We start from the raw sequence: 15,625 nt of genomic DNA on the forward strand, positions 1-15,625 counted from the left end.
TCTTCATCCCCCCCTTCATCAATGGTTCTCTCATAATCCTTAGGATTAGGACTATGTGGAAACTTTGACTCTAGAAATTCTTCATCCCCCCCTTCATCAGTGGTGCTCTCATAATCCTTAGGATTAGGACTATGTGGAAAATTTGACTCTGGAAATTCTTCATCCCCCCCTTCATCAGTGGTGCTCTCATAATCTTTAGGATTAAGACTATGTGGAAAATTTGACACAGGAAATTCTCATCCCCCCTTCATCAGAGGTGCTCTCATAATCCCTAGGATTAAGAATATGTGTAAACTTTGACTCTGGAATTTATTCATCCCCCACTTCATTAGTGGTGCTCTCATAATCCTTAGGATTAGGAATATGTGGAAACTTTGACTTTGTAAATTCTTCATCCCTCCTTTCATATGTGATTCTCTCATAATCCTTAAGATTAGGGCTATGTGGAAACTTTGACTTTGCAAATTCTTCATCCCCCCCTTCATCAATGGTGCTATCATAATCATTAGGATTAGGACTATGTGGAAACTTTGACTTTGGAAATTCTTCATCCCCCCCTTCATCAATGGTTCTCTCATAATCCTTTGGATTAGGACTATGTGGAAACTTTGACTCTGGAAATTCTTCATCCCCCCCTTCATCAGTGGTGCTCTCATAATCCTTACGATTAGGAGGAAGTGGAAAAATTGACTCTCTATTCACAGGAAATTATTTTTGTTGTCTTTCATCAAAGTTGCTCTCATCATCCTTAGGATTTCATAGTGAAAGAATTCCTGTTACATTCATCAAAATGAATAGAGTTGTTACATGATGAAGATGTTGATGCTAAAAAAGAAAAACTTCACTATCAGAAGAATCCATGACCTTCAACCAGAAGATGTTGAATGATACAAATGCACTCTCTCCCAATGACAATTTATAGCTTAGAGATTGAAAATTTCCCTCTAAAATTTTCCCCCCAAATTTTTTTGCTGAAAATTTTCCCTCCAAAGTTTCTCCCCAAAAACTTTCGCTGAAAATTTTCCCTCCAAAAATTTCATTTTGAAATATTTCCCTCCAAAATTTTCATCTATAATTTACTTGAAAACATATTACTAAACTTTTGGTCTTGAAAAATTTCACCCTAGTTTCTATTCAAAATATTGACATAAATTTTCATTTAATGCATTTCTTCGAAATTAAAATAATTTTTCTATTTAAATTATTTAACATTGACTATGTAACTAAATTAATTTTTATAATTAATATTTTATTTTTATCCCACAATGAATGAAAACTAACCTAAAGCTATAATATTAACTATAAATTATTTTTTTTAATTTTAAGTTTAATCCCACATTCAAGAAACGCTAAAGCAATCCCACAATTATAAAATAACATTCATTGTTTCTATTCATCACATCACATCAAGTCTTCTAGGTCTTGTTAAAAAGTTTGGAACGATTTTGCGGAGGAGCTGCATTGTCATCGATAGCACATTCAACGGGAGTTTTACACATTTTAAAGGTTAGTTTTCTTTCTATTTTGACTATTTAAAGAGGAATTTTTGGATTTTTTGTTGTTTTACGGGAAAAACCACATAAAAAAAATTAATTTTTTTTTATAGCTAATAAAAAACAAACAAACAAACAAAACAAAACAAAAAAAACTCCAATTTGTAGGAGTTTTAGGAGAAAAATTAAGATTTTATTTTATTTATTTATTTATTTATTTTATTTTTTATTTTTAGGCTTTTGAAATGAAAAATGGGTGTTATTTTTCTTCTATTTTTTTATTTATTTCGTTTGGGGAGCATTAAAATTCTTGCATGAAAAAAATAAAAATCCATTTATTGTTTTTGTTATATATTTGTTATTTTCATGTTGTTGTTTTTAAATTGAAATTTTATTTATTACACTTTATTAATAAAGTTTAAAAAAATGTTTTTCTTTTTTAGTTGGTTTTTTTTGTTTGTTCTGTTTTGTTTTGTTTTTTTTTTTTTTTTAATTAAAATATATATTTTTTAATATATATATATATATATATATATATATATATATATATATATATATAGATTGATAAATTAGTTATAGTTTTGCATTCTTTTTTATTTTTATATATATACAAATTGAGTTGTTATTTTTTTTTAATTATTAGAAAACATTACTCTTTAAATATGAATATTAGTTTTTTATTTATATTTAAATTAATTGTTTTTGTTAATTAAACATTAGAAAAAAAAAAGAAAAGAAAAAAGCCCCGGACCTTTGGCTGCTAGACGGGGGTCTCGGGCAGTAGGGGACGATGCGTGCAGCCCATACCCGCCCTCTTCCTACCCCACCCACCCGGGCCCCCAACCTACGGCCCTTTGGCCACTGGCTGGGGCCCTAGGCGGGCAGGGGGCTGCGTGTAGTGGGGCAAAAAAAATTTAAATTTTTTTAATAAAATAAAAATTTAAAATTTATTATATGTTATATTAAAATCTTAATATACTTTATAAATTTTAATTTAATTTCTATATAATAAAAATATATATATATATATATATATATATATATAATAATTTCTTTTTAACTATATATATATATATAATTTAAAATTTTAATACTTTAAAATTTTATATATAATAATATTTTTATAAAAGTGTCTATACAAATTATTTATAAAAAAGGTTATTTTTTTTTTTTAAATTTATATTTAAGCAAAAACCATAATAATTTTAAAATTATATATATAAAATTTGTATATAATTTTTTTTATTTTTATTTTTTATTATTTTTTAATTTGTATATATAAATTTTATAAGAATTTTTTAAAATTACATATAATTTAACTTATTTTTATATTTAAATAGTGTTAATTTTTTTTTAAAAGTAATATATATGGTTTTTTAATTAACACACACACACATATATATACATGAAGATGGCATCAAGGAAGGTCTCTGTGAATATGTCTGGAACAAGGACAACAATTCCATCATCTAAAGTTGCAAGTGGACATGCTATGAATAATGTCGAACATACCCGAACTGAGAAACATCGTAAAAGTCAACCAACTGGCCCATCAAGTACACCAAAGATTATTTCTGAATGGATGAATTCACGAGAAATAAATAAAACAAATTTTACATGGCATGTTAAAGATGTTGAATCTGATGATAATACACATCTCTATCTATACTGTGGTATGATTTACATGGGTGAACCATATGAGGTGATAGGTAGAGTACGAGACATATGTTTGGTGTCGAATTCAAACATTGTTTATGTTCTTGCAAAATTTCCCAAGTCACATGAAAATGTTAGATATCGTCTCTCAAAGGTCAAGTATGACACAGATGAAGAATCTACACCATTGTGTGAAGAAATCTCATCCAACATTTCAAATAACATTGTAAGTATGCTTATTTATATTTATGTGTTATGTATTATTGTAAGGATGATTCGAATTTAAACAGGAAAGCAACAAATTATAGAGATAACCATAAATACAGAGATGCAATAGAAATAATACTTCATTTCATTAATGTAAAACACTGAAATATGCTTACAAATAGAAATGGAAATAAACTAGCCCGGGCAATGGTAACTTATCTCTGAGAAGAGATGTGGTGGCTACATGCCTCTGAACTCCCTTACAATGAGGCTCCAGGGCCTTTTTTATTATTGAACAATAAGAGAAAACCCTAAACTACCAAAACCCTAACCTGAGGAGATATAACACCAAGAGTTTATGGGCCCCGTTGGGGTTAGTTGGACAGCCAACTTCCCGGGGTCGCGACTTGGTCATATATCTCCATTTGACGCGCATGATACCCCATTGGAAAGATCTCTCCGAGGACTACGATGAAAAGGGAAATTTTAAGCAAAAATTCATTGGTAGTCTAATGCCAAAAAAACGTCGTTTAGGGCCTCAAAACGGCTCCGGAAGTTTAGGACCTGAAAAACTACTAAAAATAGTAAACTGTGCTACAATTAAGGAAACTAAAAAATTGAAAGAAACAATGGTGGGTGTCCAAGTGTAATTGGCGGGTGGCCACCAAGATCCACCTGGATCATTCCTCCCCCCTTAGGAAGAAATGGTCCCTATTGCGTTGAGTTCCTCCATGAGATGGGGAAACTTCTGCTGAACTTGGTCCCTAGTGAGCCACTTGCCCTGGTGAAGGAGTTGGCATACTTTGACAACTCGATACAGTTGGATCTTTTGCTGGTGAGTGTGCTTGATCTGCGTGTCCATGATTCGATTGGTTGTGGCTTGTTCCATGCAATCTGGATTTAACTTTGTAGGTGTGAGCTATTCTGCAATGTCGGATGTGTCTAGTAATGGTGGAGAGTATGGCCGTAGGCGGTCCACATTGAACACTAGGTGCAGGCCAAGGAATGGGGGAATGCTGTGCTCAAATGCATTGTCTCCCACAGCCTTGGTAATGGCGTAAAGACCATATCAGAGTTGTTTGAGTTTCCGATAGGCTCCAATAAGGCGTTCCTTTTGCAAATGCAACTAGACTTTGTCGCCCACTTGAAACTTGTGTGGCACCCGATGTTGATCATGTCGCTGCTTGTAATTCGCATTTGATTTCTATAGAATGTTGTGGACCTACTGGCAGATATGTTGGATGTGCTCAATGAAGTTGTTTTCCTTATCTGTTTTGGACTGGACATGAGCCGAATCTTCCTGAGTAGCTGCAAATGGCATGGCCACATCAATGGGACATAGTGGCTAGAATCCCAAACCCACCTGAAAAGGGTTGTGGCCAGTCGAGCTATGGAGAGGCCAGTTATAGTTGTGCTGAACATAGGGGAGTCTCTCATCCCATGTGCATGGATGCTTTGAGCTGTACATGCGTAGAGTGTGTATGATCATCCTGTTGACAACCTCTGTCTAGCCATCAGTTTGGGGATGGAAGGTTGTGGACTTAGTGAGTTTGGTGTCCAACATCGACTAGAGACTAGACCAAAATGTACTAAGGAACCTGCTATCCCGATCTGAGATGATAGACCGTGGGATCCCAAAGTGTAACCACAATTTTTCAAAGAAGAATTTAGCAGTGGTTTTTGCTGTGATATTCTTTTTCTAGGCCACCATAATGGCCATCTTCGAGAAACAGTCGAAAACCACAAAAATATAGTTGTTTCCAAGCTTAGTAGAAGGAATGCCCAACATGTAATCCATGGAGATGGATTCCCAAGGTTGACTAGGGGTAGGCAACGGAGTATAGAGGCCTTGCTTCTTGATGGTCAGTTTTGCAATGGCGGAGGCAATGCAGGATCTGACGTAGTTCTCGACATCCCGTCGAAGATTCGACCAAAAGAAATACTTATGCAGTACTGCCACTGTTTTCTCGACCTCGAAATGCCCAACAGCCCGACTATAGTGTGCTTCCAAAATCATATTGGCACACTCGCTTGAAGGAACACAAAGGTGACCCTGGTGGCATAACAAGGCATCCTGGAGGTGGAAATTTGGAACATGCTGACCCTCCAAGAGTGTCTGGTATGTGTGGCTGAATTTTGGGTCGCTTTTGTAGAGAAGTGGCCAATCAGAAGTCTCGTGCCCACAAGAGTTGAGCAGGGTGGTTAATGCCACGATCGATGGTCAACTGAGGCAATCTGCAACATTATTGGTGTTGCTCTTCTTATACTTGATATTCAAATGGAACTATTGCAGATATGTGGACCACTTTTGATGGCGATCATTTTGCAACTTCCCTTGGGTCTATATGAACAGCAGGGGTCGGTGGTCTATGTGGATGATCATTTCCTTCCCCAAAATGTAATGCTTCCATTGTCGGCAGTCCTGCACAATGGAATACATCTCTTTGTCATAAGTGGGATACTTGCGAAATGTGTCTGAAAGTGTCTCACTGTGATATGCCACTAGATGTCCGTGTTGAGTAAGGATTGCCCCAATAGCATAGTCAGAGACATCTATCTCAATCTCAAATGGTTGTTGCAAGTCTAGTAATGAGAGCACTGGTGCCGAGCATAGGCAATGTTTCAACTCTTTGAATGCCTTTTGTTGAGATTCAGACCAAAAGAATTTTTCTTTTGCTCCTCCCTTGGTGACTTGACTCAAGGGCCAAGTAATATGAGAAAATCCCAACACGAACATGTGGTAGAAGTTGGCAAGACCCAGAAAGCTGCGGAGCTCTTTCAAAGTGGTTGGAGATGGCAATCCCGTATGACTTGGATCTTGGATGGATCCACATGCACCCCCTCGTTCATCGATAATGTATCCTAGATACTGAATTTGGGTCATGCCAAAAGTTCATTTCTCCAAATTGGCACATAACTTGTGTTGCCGTAGTGTTTGGAGAACCTGTCAGATGTGGTGGAGGTGCTCTTCCCAACTCTAGCTGAAGATCAAGATGTCATCTAAGTATACCACTACAAATGAATTGGTGAATGGCCACAAGATGTCATCCATTAGCCTCATGAAGGTTGCAGGAGCATTTGTCAACCCGAAAGGAATAACCAACCATTCGAAAAGGCCCTCCTTAGCTTTGAAGGAAGTCTTCCACACATCGAAGGGTTCGATTTGTACCTAGTGATATCCTGACTTCAAATCTATCTTGTTGAAATATTTTTCCCCCTTCAGTTGGTCCAAAAGGTCATCATTCTGTGGGATCGGGTACCTATTCCAGACAGTGATCTTGTTCAGTGCCCAATAGTCAATACAGAGTCTCCAAGTCCCATCCTTCTTCTGTACCAACATGATCGGGCTCCCATAGGGCGATGAACTCGGTCGGATGTGACCTTTCTGTAGCAACTCCTAAATCTGCCTCTTGATTTCATCATTCTCCAGAACGGAGCACCGATAGATTGGTCCATTGGGCAGAGGTGCACCTTGGGTTAGATCAATGGAGTGCTTGACTTGATAGTGTAGAGGAGCCCTTGTGGGGGAGGTGAAGATGTTCTCGTACTCCTCCACGACCTTGTCCATTTGTAGTTGTCGTGTGGAGGGACCTTGTTTGGAGGTCGTGGCCATCGTCTTCTTCTTTCCTTGAGGGTGTATCATCAGTAAAACAAATTTCCCGGTTTTGGAAATGAGCTTACTGCAATGTCTTGCAGTAACCAAAGAGATGGTGGTAGGCGGTGCTACCTCCATTATCTTGTATAACTTATTTCCCAAAGTAACAATAATAGCACGAGGCCTTGACTCATACACAACATGTCACTTCCACAAGTATGGTTGGCCTAATAATACATCACAAACATCAAGGGGATCAACGTCACATAATACCTCATCTGTGAAGGGCTTGATGTTGTATGGAAGGTGACACTACTGGCTCACATGAAGATCCCGTCCTTAGTGAAGCCACCCAATGGTGTACGGTTGTGGATATGTTGTGGTCGATAAGCCCATCCGCTTCATGACCTCTGCCGAAATGAGGTTCTTTTGGCTCCCGCTGTCGACAATGAACTGTAGTGGGGAGCCCTTTACCCACATCTGGGAGTGGAAGAGGCGCTCCTCCTCCTTTGGATCTTCGGGTTCCTCCTTCTGGATCTTTGTGGTGGAAACGGTGGCATTAGGCTACGCATCGATAATATTATTCCCTTTGTCATTCCCCTTATCGGGTTTTGACTCAGAGTCAGAACATGCATATGATTTCGAAGACTTTAGCTCGGCCACTAGTGACTGCTTGGCCTGACACTCACTTGTGTTATGAGTGGAGCTCTTATGGAACTCACACCACTTTCCCATGTCCTTCTTCGACTTAACGGTGTTGTTCTTTGCTTGCAACTTTGGCAGGTTGTCCTAGGCCACCCCGCCTTGGCTTTGTCCTTTTTTAGTGGTTTGGGGGTGCCTTTCCCTTGCTTTGTATTTTCATATCCAAAGTCTCGTTTCTTTTGTTTAAAATTCTGCTCGATCATGACAGCGTATCAGTACGCCATGCTGAGTGAGGAGATGTCCAGGAACTCCATCTCGTCCTAGATGTACCTATGTAGGTAGCCACGGTATTTGAGTACCAAATGCAGCTTAGAATCCTTGATACCCAACTTTGTGTGAAGGGTATGAAAAATATTGGTAAACTCCGGCACGTCTTGGTCCCTTCCCTGCCGTAGCGTGGTCCACTTTATGTATTTATCCTCATAGTTTCTGACAGGGTAGTATTTCTCCTTGATGGCATTTTGGAATGAATTCCAAGTAGGTGTGACTGAAAACAGTGAGGTTGTACTTTCATCCTTCTGCTCGCAGTAGGTTTCCCACCAGTCCTTGACGTAGAGGGCGACTTTGAGAAGAGAGAAAGTAATATTTTCCCGACTGGAAAAATCATGAACAGAAAAATACCCTTCTAGCAGATTTAACCATTTAACTATAGCGTCTGCATCTATCTGACCCTCAAATATGGGAATGTCAAGGTTAACTTGTACCTTAAAGGGTGTGGCGCTTCCAGAGTAGCTACTCGAAGTAGATGTGTTGCCCCTAGGCACCTGCTGAAGGATCTGGGAAAATTTTTCCATCATCACGTTCTTTTGTCGCTCGAGGGCCTCTTCAAGCAAGATTTTGTTGGGATCGCCTACCCCCCATCTTTCTTTACATCCACCATGGGAGGCCATCGGGATTTCTGAGGCTGGTCTTACAAAGGTTCGACCAATTCAAGCCCTAACTCCTTATATCCCGACCTCGTTGGGGACATGCAAAGAAAAACAGAGCAAGAGCAGACCGCTCTAATACCACTGATCCAGATTTAAACATGAACGCAACAAATTATAGAAATAACCATAAATACAGAGATGCAACAGAAATAATACTTCATTTCATTAATGTAAAATACTGAAATATGCTTACAAACATAAATGGAAATAAACTAGCTCGGGCGATGGTAACTTATCACTGAGAAGAGATGTGGTGGCTACATGCCTCTCAACTCCCTTACAATGAGGCTCCAGGGATTCTTTTATTATTGAACAATAAGAGCAAACCCTAAACAACCAAAACCCTAACTCAAGGAGATGTAACACCAAGAGTTTATGGGCCCCGTTGGGGTTAGTTGGATAGCCAACTTCCCAGGGTTGCGACTTGGTCATATTATCTCCATTTAACACGCATGATAACCTGTTGGAAAGATCTCTTTGAAGAATATGACATAAAAGACGGTTTTTGATAGAAACTTGTTGGTAGTTCGATGCCAAAACAATGTCGTATAGGGCCTCAAAACGGCTCCGGGAGTTTAGGACCCAAAAAATTTCTAAAAATAGTAAATTGTGCTACAATTAAGGAAACTGAAAAAATGAAAGAAACAATGGTGGGGGTCCAAGTGAAATTGGCGGGTGGCCACCAAGATCCACCTGGATCAAAGGATCATTAAATTTTTATAAATGATTGATCATTGACATATTGTATTTTCTTTGATAGGATTTTGTTGAGAGTCCTTCAATGATGCTGAAGGGTATTTATTATGTAGAGCCAAATATTATGAATGTGATCAACAGTTTCCATATAGAGTCAGAACAAGAAAAGAGAATAAAGCAAAGATCAACAATCCATGACACTGCAATGGTACATATAGGGGATCAACAAAGAATACATACGGTGGGTCAATCTAACAAAGGTAAACATGTTTCTTTTGAAGATGTGGTAGTTGTAGCTGAAGTTGAAGCTCAAAAATATGTTACCATTAGTGAGGAGGAGGTCAGAACTGCTGTTGATAAGGAGAAAATAAATAAAACACCAAAACGAAAAATTCCCATGAATGTCTATCTTCCACTTGATGATGAGGAGATTATTTATGTAGAAGAAGATGTGTTAACTAGGAAGAAGAAAAAATAAAAAAAATTTGTGAATCTATTAAAATCATAAGCAACAGTGAAAAACAAAGTGAAAGTTATAAAGGTAGCAAAGAAATCATAACATCAAGTGTTGATTTAGACGATGACATTATGAAAACAAAACAAAATACCATTCGAAAACACTTGAGGAAGAATAAATTAATTAATGGTGGCAAAACATTTGAGCTTAATGCCACCCAATTCTATAGGCCAGATGAATGACAATCTCAATATCAAATTATAAAGGCACATCATCTACATGTTCATAATTTGAAAACATTTTTCAGGTACAATCCATATGCACATGTGGTGGATTATGTGGTTCTTGTTGATCCAAATCAAGTTCCCAACAAGGAGGCATTTGATAGGACACACTATTTTGACTACAGATATTATGTAATTGGAGGGAACCATTCAGCAGAGGCCAAAAGACAATTGATCGAGGAATATCCCAGAAACTATCTTTTTGAAACAGTGAAATGCATCATTTATGTTGGTTTAACAGAAATAGAGGCAAAGTTATTAGCATGGGATCATAATGCAGATAATGAGTATAGAATGTCTATGACTTTCATCCAAAGGGTTAGATTTATTCATAATGAATTTGTAGAAAAATGTGGTGGGGATAAGACAAAAGTCAGTTTAAGCTTTCAGAAAGAATGTTGTATGGAAACATGTTATCAAATTGAGGATAAAATCAAATCAAAAGGTGGCAAAGTAAATTTAGAAATATTCAGAGGCATGGATAACATTTTCCAGTTGGCATTTAGAACAGGGGAGATATGAGAATTGATTGATGACATTTTCAACATGTGGGAGAATATTGCCATAAAAATCAGAAGGTAAAAAGTCTAAACCGATAATATGTACCAACAATAAGACAGGCCCTGAAATGAAGCAACTTCCAGATGATATAACTATCACACCTTGGAGAACATTGCAAGGAGTGAAGGACGAAAAACTAATCAAATCAATATTATGTCGTGTGAAGTCAGATGAATTTTCATTAGAGCAAATGTACTCATAATTTCAAAAGTAAGTTTGTTGAACTATTTTTACTTTTTTCTTGGATTATAATTTTCTTTTAAATATAACATTTTGTTGTTGGTATTATTTGTTATACATATTACTATATTAACAATTTTTACTTTATTTATTCAAATCTTGATAATGTGATTAATCCGAAAGACATATATCTACTTTATATATTCAGTCATAAGATTTGTTTGAAAATACAAGAACATATGGTTAGAATGTTGAATGAAGAGAGTTGGAATGATGTACTCAGCTACCCAGAATCAAGTTCTACAACAACACCTAAAGATTTTTATCTTGCATTAAAAAAGGTATGTTGATTTTTACATTCCTTTTATTCATATGTAGAAAAAAAAATTAAAAATTATTACTTATATTTTTTTAGTTCATTAAAGATGTCGAAGAAGGATGTGAATGGAGTACTAAATACTTTCAAAAGCTTCATTAAAAAAAAAGTTGGAAAGGCTAAGAAAGCATCATCTTAGGAAAGTTGAACTTGATCCTACTCTTACTCATTTCAATTGAAATGGTCTGGACACTATCCAATATCAAATAATACAAGGTGATTGTGAAGACATTGCAAAACTCATACCTAAAAGGGAACATGCCCTGGTTATTGCAAACATTCCTCATGGTTTTAATTTCTGAGACATTGGATATGATAGTGAGCCTTACACTTATCAAGATTTTAATAAAGTGGTTACATGCTTTCAAGAAGTCACAACATCACCACTTTGGAGATTTGTGACATTTCGTTTAAACACAATTTGCGATGTTATTAGCAAGCTTCAAGGGAAAATCAAACTCAAAGATACAACTTACATGGTAAGACATTGAAATTGTATGTTTGATTATTATTATTATTATTTATGTACAAGTTAATTGAACTTTTACTATGTCATGTTGTAGGCAAAAGTAAAATCTTATTTCTTCTGGAGATCAACTAATTACAAGTGATTGTGAGTTCATCCATGTTGAATGTTGGACAAAATATGAAAGCCATAAGTCTATTCTTCTGAACCAAGTAGATGGAAAGAGTCATATCCAAGTAATAGTTCATGATGATGTCATAAAAAAGTTAATATATGAGGGATAAAGATGCAAAAGGAGAGATAGCTAACATTTATCAAAAACACAAACATTGATTAACTATCTTATAGATTTATGTTCAAATAAAGGAGATTGGGTTTTGGATTTATTTTCAGGTTCAACTAAGTTTTATTATATAAAATTGAATTTTAATATTTTTTATGTGTTTATACTAATTTAATTATTTTTTTGTGCTTGATGATTAGGTACAACACTAGCATGTTGCCTACAAAATGGAAGAAATTGCATTGTGATTGAAAGAGACCCATTGTGTTATGAAACCAGCTCAAGAAAAGATAGAAAAGATAGATCAACGCCTTAGAATTCAGCCTCTTCAAGGGGGCAACCTCCTTTACATTACATAAATGAACAATTCTTGGATGATTCAAATGACAAAACCTCCTTTCTATATATAGGAGTCTAAGGAGTCACAATATAATCCAGCCGACCTAACAATAATAATATAAAGCCACAAAAATAACAATAGAGGGATTCTATGGGGCACAGAAATAACAATATGGGGGTAATAGGGGCACAACAATATAAATAAGGGGTATAACTACAATAGTAATGGGGTAATCACTAGTATTATAGGGACCCAACATGCCCCTCTCCTTCAAAAAAGTGTTGTCCTCAACGCTTGAGTAGTTCTGGATACTTCTGCATAAAATTCTCATCCTCCCATGTGGAATCTTCAGCGGATAAGTTCTTCCACTTGATAAGATACTCTGAAATTGATCGATTTCGTAGCTGTCGAGTTCTTGTTTCTGTGACTGCTTCCGGTTCCAATATAATTTTTCCTTCCTCGTCAAGTTCTGGCAATATTGTTTGAACTGGGAGCTTGTCGCCTATAACCTTCTTTAAACATGAAACATGGAAAACTGGGTGCAATCGAGAAGCTGCAGGAAGCTCCAATTTGTATGCCATAGTACCAATCTTTTGCAACACCTTGTACGGACCATAATACTTTGGTGATAATTTATTATCCTTCTTAGCTTGCTTTAGGGACATTTGCTTATATGGTTGTAGCCGTAGGAATACCCAATCACCTACATCAAAACTTCTTTCACTGCGATGTTGATCTGCCTGTTGTTTCATTCTATTTTGTGCCAACACGAGGTTATCCTTTAAGAGTTGGAGGACTTGTTGTTGATGTTCGATGTGATGTTCCACTGCCTGAACCTTAGAATTTTCTCTTAAATATGATGTGATGGATGGTGGTTGATACCCATAAAGTGCCATAAATGGGGTCATTTTTGTTGCTGTATGGAAGGAAGTGTTATACCACCATTCAGCCAGAGGCAACCATTTGACCCATTGTGTCTGTTTATCAGATACAAAGCAACGAAGATATCCTTCCAAACATTTGTTTACTATCTCAGTTTGCCCATCAGATTGAGGATGATAAGATGAGCTATGAGCTAACTGAGTACCAAGACAAGAAAATAATTCTGTCCAAAAATTTCCAGTGAAAATGGGATCTCTGTCACTTACAATAATCTTTGGGTTTCCATGTAGCTTTTGAATTGTTTCCATAAATGCAGTAGAAACTGTACTGGCTTTAAATGGATGTGATAATGCACAAAAGTGTGCATACTTGGTAAGTCTGTCAACTACCACCATGATGACACTCTTTCCCTCAGACTTGGGTAAACCTGTGATAAAATCCATTGAAACCTCCTCCCAACGTTGGCTTGGAATGGATAAAGGTTGTAATAGACCCGGTGTCTTAATTGTTTCAACTTTATTTTGTTGGCAAACCAAACATTCCGCCACAAACTTTTGAATATCTGATTTAAGGCCATCCCAAAAAAATTCCTTCTTAACCCTGTGGTAAGTTTTTAAAAATCCTGAGTGCCCTCCTAAGGGAGAAGTGTGCAATTCCATAAGAATCTTTTGTTTTAGCTGGGAATTCTTACAGAGGTATAAGCGATCTTTGTACCATAACGAATCATTTTGCCAGCTAAATGTATCAGACGTACTGGAATCTTGTTGTAGCTTTCGAATAAGTGCCCACACTTCTTCGTCATTCTTCCATTCCTCCCTTGCTTCGTTTATCCAATCTGGTTGGATAATAGAAATGGCGCACAACAATGCTTCCACATCCTCATCCTTTCTTGAGAGTGCATCTGCCACCACATTTTGCTTCCCTTTTTTGTAGATGATTTCAAAGTCATAACCCAACATCTTTGTGACCCACTTTTGTTGCTCTTCAGAGGATAATCTTTGTTCTAAAAAGTATTTAAGGCTATCATGATCCGTTTTTACCTTGAAGTGTCTTCCCATTAGGTAGGGTCGCCATTTCTTAAGTGCATGGAGTATTGCCAACATTTCCTTCTCATAAATAGCTTTGCTTAAAAACTTTCCCTTGATTGGACGACTTTCAAAAGCAATGGGTCTTTCATCTTGCATTAGAACAGCACCAATTCCATTTCCTGAAGCATCACATTCCACAATAAAGGTTTTTGTGAAGTCCGGTGTAGCTAAGACCGGTGCTTGGCACATTGCCTCTTTAAGATGTTCAAAGGCCTTTGTTGCTTCCGGAGTCCATGAAAATGCATCTTTCTTCAATAATGTTGTTAGAGGTGCTGCTATTCTCCCATAATTCTTAACAAACTTGCGATAATACCCTGTCAACCCAAGAAATCCTCGCAGATGCTTTATGGATGTGGGGATTTTCCATTCCTTAATGGCTTTAATTTTGCTAGGGTCTACCTTAACTCCTTCATGAGATACAATATGACCCAAATATTCCACCTCCTGGACTCCAAAGAAACATTTGGATCTTTTTGCATATAATTGTTTCTCCTCCAATAGTTGTAGCACCCTGTCAACATGTTCAACATGATCCTTCCAAGACTTGCTGTAGATTAGTATATCATCAAAAAATACTAACACAAATTTTCTAAGGAATGGTTTGAAAATTGAATTCATCAAACCTTGAAATGTTGAAGGTGCATTGGTAAGGCCAAAAGGCATGACCAAAAATTCATAATGACCCTCATGAGTTCTAAATGCCATTTTCGGAATGTCTTCAATCTTCATTCTGATTTGATGATATCCCGAACGAAGATCCAACTTGGTGAAGTAAATTGATCCATGCAATTCATCCAGTAATTCATCAATGACAGGAATGGGGAACTTATCTTTAATAGTGAGCTTGTTGAGCTCCCTATAATCCGGACACATGCGCCATGATCCATCCTTCTTGTGCACCAATACTACTGGAGCAGAGAAAGAACTTTGACTTGGTTGAATTATACCAGCCTCTAGCATTTCTGCAACCATACGTTCAATTTCACTTTTTTGGACATAGGGATATCTGTACGGCCTGATGTTTGGAGGAACACTTCCTGGAATCAGATGAATAGCATGATCATGATCACGCATAGGTGGGAGACCTTTGGGAGTCTCAAATACCTTGGAATGATTGTCCAGGACTTTTTGGAGATCTGGAGAAATAGATGATTCCAATGTGGAAACATCTAGCGAACATAATTGTGCAATTACACCTCTTTGCTCCTTTTTTAGAAGCTTTGTCATACCATTAGAGCTGATTATCTTTCCTGGTTTCCCTGCAATACCCCTTAATTCAACTTCCTTTCCTTCCGTAGAAAATTTGATGAAAAGTTCTTGAAAATTAAAAGCTATTGTACCCAAGGATTGTAGCCATTGGACTCCTAGTACAACATCAGCACCTCCCATTGGAATGGAAAGCATTGGGCTAGTCAATACATATTCTCCCA

The sequence above is a fragment of the Pinus tabuliformis genome, chromosome 6 (genome assembly GCF_031772625.1).
Source record: "Pinus tabuliformis cultivar Carrire ecotype Pingquan chromosome 6, CPIR1, whole genome shotgun sequence".
NCBI classification, from domain to species: Eukaryota; Viridiplantae; Streptophyta; class Pinopsida; order Pinales; family Pinaceae; genus Pinus; species Pinus tabuliformis.